General features: G+C 31.4%; 1 long non-coding RNA gene across 1 annotated transcript; it reads right to left on the bottom strand.

The window, feature by feature from the left end:
• Positions 1-469: 469 nt before the first annotated feature.
• LOC135265693 (uncharacterized) lies at positions 470-2,714 on the bottom strand. Its single transcript, XR_010333470.1, has 3 exons — positions 2,574-2,714; positions 738-2,387; positions 470-684 (listed from the first exon to the last, which is right to left on the bottom strand). It is a non-coding gene; the product is annotated as an uncharacterized LOC135265693 (long non-coding RNA).
• Between the last annotated feature and the right edge of the window lie 5,642 nt (positions 2,715-8,356).

Genomic DNA, 8,356 nt, shown 5'->3' with positions numbered 1-8,356 from the left:
GCTTTTGACTGCGTTCATCACCACATTTTATTACGAAAATTATATTTTTATAACTTGCTACCTAGTAGTTGTAAAATGATAGCATCATTTTTAAGCAACAGATCACAGCTTGTAAGACACAAAGGAATTGACTCAGGCAAAAATCATGTTGAATTAGGAGTGCCCCAAGGCTCTGTACTTGGGCCACTTCTTTTTATTATTTATATAAGTGATTTTTCTTCATATATAGAAAATAAAAGTATACATTTTGCAGATGATACAACTCTAATGGAAAAAAACGAAAATCTGTCTACAGCGTTAAAAATCGTAGATGATGCACAGTCAAAGGCTTTGTCTTGGTTCGAATCCAATAAATTAACATTAAACAAAAATAAAACAAATACATTGGTTTTTTCATTAAAGAAAAAAATAGATTTTGTGGAAGGATCTACAAAATTTTTATGAATCATTCTTGACTCCTCATTGAGGTTTAATACACATTTAGAAAAGGTTGCAAAATTACTTTGTAGTGGTATTTTTGCACTTCGCAATTTAAAAGATCAAGTTCCTCCTGAAACTCTAAAAACTGCATTTTATTCATTATGCCAGTGTCACATCAGTTATGGACTATTAGTATGGGGTCATTCTGCTTCCATTTCTACAATTTTCAGATTACAACGTCGATCTATCCGTATAGTAGGAGGTCTAAAATATAGAGAAGACTGCAAATATGTTTTCAGGAATTTTAATATACTTACTGTTCCTTGTATGTATATTTATCAGTGTTTAAATTATATAAAATCTAACATAGAGAATTTTAAATCACATAGTAACATTCACGAATATATAGTCCGGGACATTTCAATATGAGATACGTCATAGGGCATACGTTGACGCGAGACTATATAGAGCACAAAAACTAGATAAGAGCTCAAATTTAGGGAACTTGGTTGTTTGATGTGTTTGACAGATGACAAATGTAAACAATAATAAAAATTTAAATATTTCTTTATTGTAGTAAAGTACAGCAAAATGTACCAACTAGAACACTTAAAAACAAATGGAGAAACTTTCAAATGCTTTGAAGTACCGTTGCTGGATTACTGTTGAGGTTATGTTTGACCTTGGTATGACTGTCAGGTTTAAAGTTGAAATTTGCATTAAAAAGGCCATAAAAGCCTCGAAGTGCCTTTTAGGGTAGTCATCGTCATGTTCCAATTGCATGCCCCCTCTCTGCCACATCAGTAAAATTTGCCACAAAAGTTTTAAAAAACGACTTTAAACAACAAAAAAGGCCCTATTTTCATTAACAATGAGACATATCTCGCTGCATGCGGCACGACATAGGCCTCATAGGTCAATCTCATTGTGAATGGTTTTCGCTGAGATCACTTTGAGAGGGTTTCACTCAGACTGACGTTGGCGGAAGACTGAAACCTGCCTCGCGACAAGTCTTTGCACCAACATTCGAAAACGCTGTCAATGGCTTAAAATGATAAACTGTGTCAGTTTTTTTGTGTCTTTGAGGATTAGTCTTTGAGTCCTGTCGCGCCGCATGTAGCGAAGCAGATCTCATTGTGAATGGGTTCTTTAAGAAACAGTTTCAATGTACACCACAAGACATACACTGAGACGGCCTCATGCCTCATATCATGGCTTGTAATTGACAGCGTTTTATAGAATGATTTGGAATCATAATGCAGAGATTGTTGCGAGACAGGCAGGCAGGTCTCAAGCCTACTGCAGAAGTCGCTCTCAGTGAGTCCATGTCTTAGAGATGCAAGACCAATTTAGACCATTTACAGTGAGATTGGTGTCCGAGACCTACGTCATGCAGGAAGCCAAACTTCATCGTGAATGGACCCTTTTCAATGGGGGTGTGCTTTTTGAATAAATTTGAAATGGCCTTTTTGAAAAAAGCAGTTGTCTCTCTTTTATTCATCTATTCAACACGTTTGTATTCGATGCACTAACACCAATTTCATTATCAGTGTCTTGATTATCAGGCAAGGGCGAAGTGGAATTGGGGGCAACCCAGAAATAAAAACACTTTAATTTCCTTTATTAGTAGGCTATATTTTTTATACAAGAGACTACTCTCAGATAGAGACGTACAAAAATGTAAACAAGAGTAAAAGTTGGTTTTTCGCAATATTTCACACTATTCTTCCACACGTCCACAGTAAAATCAGAAAGCGCTTCTTGTTATAAAGCCCTTATTATGTTTTTCAACGATGGCTGAGACTTTGTGACGTATTTGTTAAACGTAAGTTTTCAAATACCCCATGCCAGTGCAAAGGAGTTATATTAACAATTTTACGGGATTATTTTTAACTTTACACCCACTCTGCTTGAAACAAGAGTGGCTGCCAGGAAATAACGAACAAAGTGGACCCAAAAGGCTTCAGCTGCAAATTATAAACACTATCTGTGATTTTTTAAATAATTTTTTTAATAATTAATAAAAAACATGACAATATTAAGCTTTTCGATTTCGTTTGGTTTGAATTTTATATGAAAATAGAAAAGTTAACCCTCTACACCAGAAAAGACAAAAAACATAAAGAAAGTATCTGTAAATGTCGTGAACTTACTTTGAAGTAAACAGGGCTCTCCATCTATAACTCATAATTACTTGAACCGCAATTCCCATCATCAAAAAGTGCAAAACTGCGATAAGTGAGGTTATGCAGTGATGCACTTTCTTTTCCAGTTTTTCACACAAAATATATCACAAATTGCACAAATCGTACAACCAGCGATAGTCAGTACTGTCAGTACTTCACAGCAGCTTTCTCCATCACAATCACTGACTGCAATTCTGTATTGTGCCATTCCCGTCTCATCATATAATCTGAGTAGTTGTTATATGACAAGTAATGTTTCTACCTTCAAAAATACTTGCGTAAATATGTTATTATCCCGTTAGTACACACTTTTAAAGCAGCCACTGGTTATATAGATTAAAATTATAACATTTCCTTTGTTATTGTGTTATTGTTTACATCAGTCAGCTGTTTACTGTCATTTTCTAATGCTACCAATTTAAAAAATGTCCCTGTTATTAAAGCTCAAGAACCATAGAATGAGAGAGAGAACATTTTTTGTTCACACAGACGCTGAATACACGTATAAATGTCAGAAAATTCAAATTTTTTATGTCCAAATAGAAATGTCCCGGACTGTAGTACACGTCACAGAGATAAAATTTGCCTACACAGTATTCGCTTAAAAAGCTCCGAAAACGGCACCGGAAACCTAGGAATAAAATTTTTTAATGCGTTGCCTGATGATATTGCTAAGCTAAAGACAAATAAATTTAAAAAGGTTATAAAAAGATACCTCTGTAAAAAAGCTTTTTTCTCATATGATGAGTATTTTAATGATTTTAAATGTGATGTTATGTATTAACTTTGTATATATATATTATGTATGATGATTGTATTTTATGTCATTTATGTTCTTGGTAAGCCCTCTTATTGACTTGTGTTATGACCAGTGTAGTCTTTAAACATTAATAAACATTATTATTATTATTATTATTATTATTATTATTATTATTATTATTATTATTATTATTATTATTATTATTATTATTATTAACACCAAAAACTATTACAACACTATTTCCCTGATTGGTCTGATGGACGAAGCTTCAAAGATCTAATTACACTAGTTTACAGTACATCTGTTGCCTCAGATTTTTTGCTGTTGTTAAATAATTGTTGAACACAAATTTGGAAATTTAATTTGGAAACAAATAAAATTTTTTTAAAAATTTTGAACCAAAAATTTGAGCATTGTCTTCTGTTGGATGCTGTGGTGGAACCCCAGCCAAGTGTGTTAGCCAGATGCCACTGCTAACCAATCCGCGTGTATATTTTCAGTTTTAGCGTTAGTAAATTAAATGGTCCGTCAGTTCATTAATCAAAACGTTTGGGATTTAAATGAAATACAATCGGCAACCCATCTGGCTGCAATATCGGTTTATCTCGAGTTTATTCATAAAATCGATTTACGTTTGTCATATAAACACATTACAGCACCCAGCATGTAATAATTGTGTTCCTGGGTGTCCATCGCGTTCTCAACAGTGTTGTTACTCAACTTATTTTAATGTTGCGATCGTAAAGATACTGAACTTTTATTTTTGACCACCTGCATTTATCAAATATCAACCGGTCTATAAATTTGCATGACGTTTCAGTAATTGCTACAGGTAGGTCCGTGAAAATTCCACCTGTATTTTTGATCCAACAAAGGAGCGAAATCTTCGAATAAGGGCTGTCTGGGTTATGGATGAGCTCGTCGCTGACAAGCCAAAGTTAATTTGTTTGTGTGTAATCAACCTGTGATTTAAGTCAGGTTGACAATGCTGATGATCTATCATTCTGCAGGTTTTAATTATACAATGGGAACTCACAGCCATATCTAGATCTGTCTAAATCACTCGTAACAAGACGCGCAAAACGAGGCCTTGTTTCGGAAATTTGCCACACAAAGAGCGCACCGTGTCTATTAATAAATTACGTTTTTTAGGTGTGGGTAAGGCAAATAAGGACTCGTTTATCTTGCACGGATCTAGGAGATGAAACTATTCTTCCCATCAGCCTACGAGTCCACATAATTAAAACGCTATAATTAAACACCTACACTTTTCACCAACCTAATTGGCATCATCAAGGAACAAAACGCGTCGGTGTTTAATTAAATGGATAAGTATTGTAACAAGTTAAGTTTCACTAAGACAAACCTATTTCTTTTTGAAAATAAATAACGGGAAAGTCAGTTCAAGTAACTGTGCTGGCTATAATTACATGTCTGATAATATTCTGTTCAGACATATTACTACCCTTGTTAACGTCATACTCCAATGTATTAGTCATTCATTCATATCACTAGCACACCTAATTAAATTCCGGTTACACTGATTTGATTACCTTCGGAAGAGGAGTCTATGGCAAAATGCACCTATCAGGCCTTGTTTGAAGTTGAAAGTAAAAAATAAACAACTTAACACAAGTTTACACGATCTATGAACCTTATTAGTTTTGAAACACTAAGATGAAATAATTAATAAAAGTATAATTCCTATTATTAAATCGCTTAACAACAAATTAAAAATTAGTAGCGTTTGACTTATTTGAGATGAGTAATTTTTATTTCTCGTCGAAAAATGCGCTTTAAATCATTTAAAACAATCACACATTTCGAAATTTTCTTCTAATTTATTGTTTTGTTGAGTTTTCTACTAAAAAACGCCACTAGATCACAACAAATAATACACTGCAGACCTACTTTATTAATAATTTTCCACTTTGTTTTGATAAAATCTTTGTAAGTTTATCATGGAAATATATTCCTAATACAGATAGAAAGTTGTACATTTGTCATTTCTGGAAATTTCTGGTCAAAAAACGCCAACAAGCAAGCGCATGTTAGTAACGGATCTCCGACTTAATTTTTCAATTTTTCACATTTTAAAATTTATTTTAATTTAATTTAATTTAGAAGTCTTTCATTTAAAAACGTTTCTAAATTCACAAAAAATATACATTTTAGAGATTTTACACCGTTTTTCTTCAAAACTTATCCAAAAATTTTAGTAACTACCTAATTTAGCGGTTTTTTTTTGTTTAGCGAAATCTTTCGAATTAATGGAATTTCAAACATAATTTAGCGAGTTTTTACTAGATTTTGCCAAAATCAGTAAAATTTAATGAGTCTCATATGAAAAACGCTATAAAAATACACGTAAATCTGTTGGAAAAAGCAACTATTTTCTGGGTAGTTTCACAGCAGAGTTTTTCGAATTTAGAGAATTTTTGGTCAATTTATTTTGCAATTTTCTACATTTTTGTAGCATAGCTACTATTTCTAATTCAGTAAAGACGTCTTTCATTTAAAAATAGCTCTACATATGCAGAAAATAATACATATTTACATAAAACGATTTTAACATATTGTTTTGACTCAGACATTATACTTAAATTTTTACAAAAGAACTAGTGCTTCAGACTTAATTATTATAGAAATTTTTTACTTATGTTTGACAAAATCTTTCGAATTCAGAAAATTTCTCGTCAAAAAACACTTTAGATCAATCAAAACCAGGTCAAAAAACACATTTCGGACTTAATTTTATAGTTTTCCGTCTTTTTGTCAAAATATTTTTGCCTTCAGTAGTCTAACAATAATCTTCCTAACGGATTTACATCGCAAACCATTGTACTGATCTTCGAAATCCTTTATTAGATCTTGATAAAAATACTCGTCCTGTTTGTTAATGTTCTTGTAACATAAAAGAAAAACTAAATTATACAATCTATTGGACATTTTCTATCATTTAAAATATTTTCTGATACTGTTATATGTTTTAAAACAGCGAATTTTAATCGGAAACATTGGTGTTTGTGTAAGAAAATTATTTTTCATTGCAAAAATAATAATGATGTGACAGAAAAATTTTAACTCAAATTTAAAATAATAATTTAATTGATGAAATATTTAGTAATTTAGTAAAGACGTTTTAAAATCATCTCTCTATATACAGAAAAAATACATTTACATGAAACAATTTTAAGATTTTGTTTTAACACAAAAGTTAACCCAAAATTTTTACAAAGTAACGCCTGTTTCAGAATTAATTTAGCAATTTTTTATTTTTGTTTATAAAAATCTTTCAAACTCAGACAATTTCTCATCAAAAAACATTTTAGATCGATCAAAACCAGCTCAATGATAAAAATACTCGCCCTACTTGTTAATTTTTTATAAGAACATAAAGAAGCTAATTTGCACAATCTATTAGACATTTTTTAACATTTAGCACTTTTTCTGATTCTGAAGTATGTCTTAAAAGAACAAATTTTGATCAGAAACATTGTTGTTTGTGCAAGAAAATTATTTTTCATAACAAAAATAAAATTATAATAATAATAATAATAATAATAATAATAATAATATTTATTAATGTTTAAAGACTACACTGGTCATAACACAAGTCAATAAGAGGGCTTACCAAGAACATAAATGACATAAAATACAATCATCATACATAATATATATATACAAAGTTAATACATAACATCACATTTAAAATCATTAAAATACTCATCATATGAGTAAAAAGCTTTTTTACAGAGGTATCTTTTTATAACCTTTTTAAGTTTATTTGTCTTTAGCTTAGCAATATCATCAGGCAACGCATTAAAAAATTTTATTCCTAGGTTTCCGGTGCCGTTTTCGGAGCTTTTTAAGCGAATACTGTGTAGGCAAATTTTATCTCTGTGACGTGTACTATATTCGTGAATGTTACTATGTGATTTAAAATTCTCTATATTAGATTTTATATAATTTAAACACTGATAAATATACATACAAGGAACAGTAAGTATATTAAAATTCCTGAAAACATATTTGCAGTCTTCTCTATATTTTAGACCTCCTACTATACGGATAGCTCGACGTTGTAATTTGAAAATTGTAGAGATGGAAGCAGAATGACCCCATACTAATAGTCCATAACTGATGTGACACTGGCATAATGAATAAAATGCAGTTTTTAGAGTTTCAGGAGGAACTTGATCTTTTAAATTGCGAAGTGCAAAAATACCACTACAAAGTAATTTTGCAACCTTTTCTGAATGTGTATTAAACCTCAAAGAGGAGTCAAGAAAGATTCCTAAAAATTTTGTAGATCCTTCCACAAAATCTATTTTTTTCTTTAATGAAAAAAACAATGTATTTGTTTTATTTTTGTTTAATGTTAATTTATTGGATTCGAACCAAGACAAAGCCTTTGACTGTGCATCATCTACGATTTTTAACGCTGTAGACAGATTTTCGTTTTTTTCCATTAGAGTTGTATCATCTGCAAAATGTATACTTTTATTTTCCATATATGAAGAAAAATCATTTATATAAATAATAAAAAAAGTGGCCCAAGTACAGAGCCTTGGGGCACTCCTAATTCAACACGATTTTTGCCTGAGTCAATTCCTTTGTGTCTTACAAGCTGTGATCTGTTGCTTAAATCTGTTGCTATCATTTTACAACTACTAGGTAGCAAGTTATAAAAATATAATTTTCGTAATAAAATGTGGTGATGAACGCAGTCAAAAGCCTTGGAGAGGTCAAGAAAAGTTCCTATACCATAGCTTCCTTCTTCCTAACAATCTGTCATATATTTTACAAATTTGGTAACTGCACTAATTGTATTTCCGCCCTGTCTAAATCCAAATTGACTGTCTGTGAATAGATTATTGACTTCAAAATGATGAACTAATTGCAAGTATAAGACTTTTTCAAGTACTTTGGAAAAAATTGGAAGTAAAGACATTGGTCTACAGTCATTAACAACGTTAACGTCCCCTTG

This window comes from Tribolium castaneum, chromosome 3 (genome assembly GCF_031307605.1).
Source record: "Tribolium castaneum strain GA2 chromosome 3, icTriCast1.1, whole genome shotgun sequence".
NCBI classification, from domain to species: Eukaryota; Metazoa; Arthropoda; class Insecta; order Coleoptera; family Tenebrionidae; genus Tribolium; species Tribolium castaneum.
The sequence above is the reverse complement of the archived record's forward strand: the minus strand, read 5'-3'. Positions and strand labels throughout refer to the sequence as shown.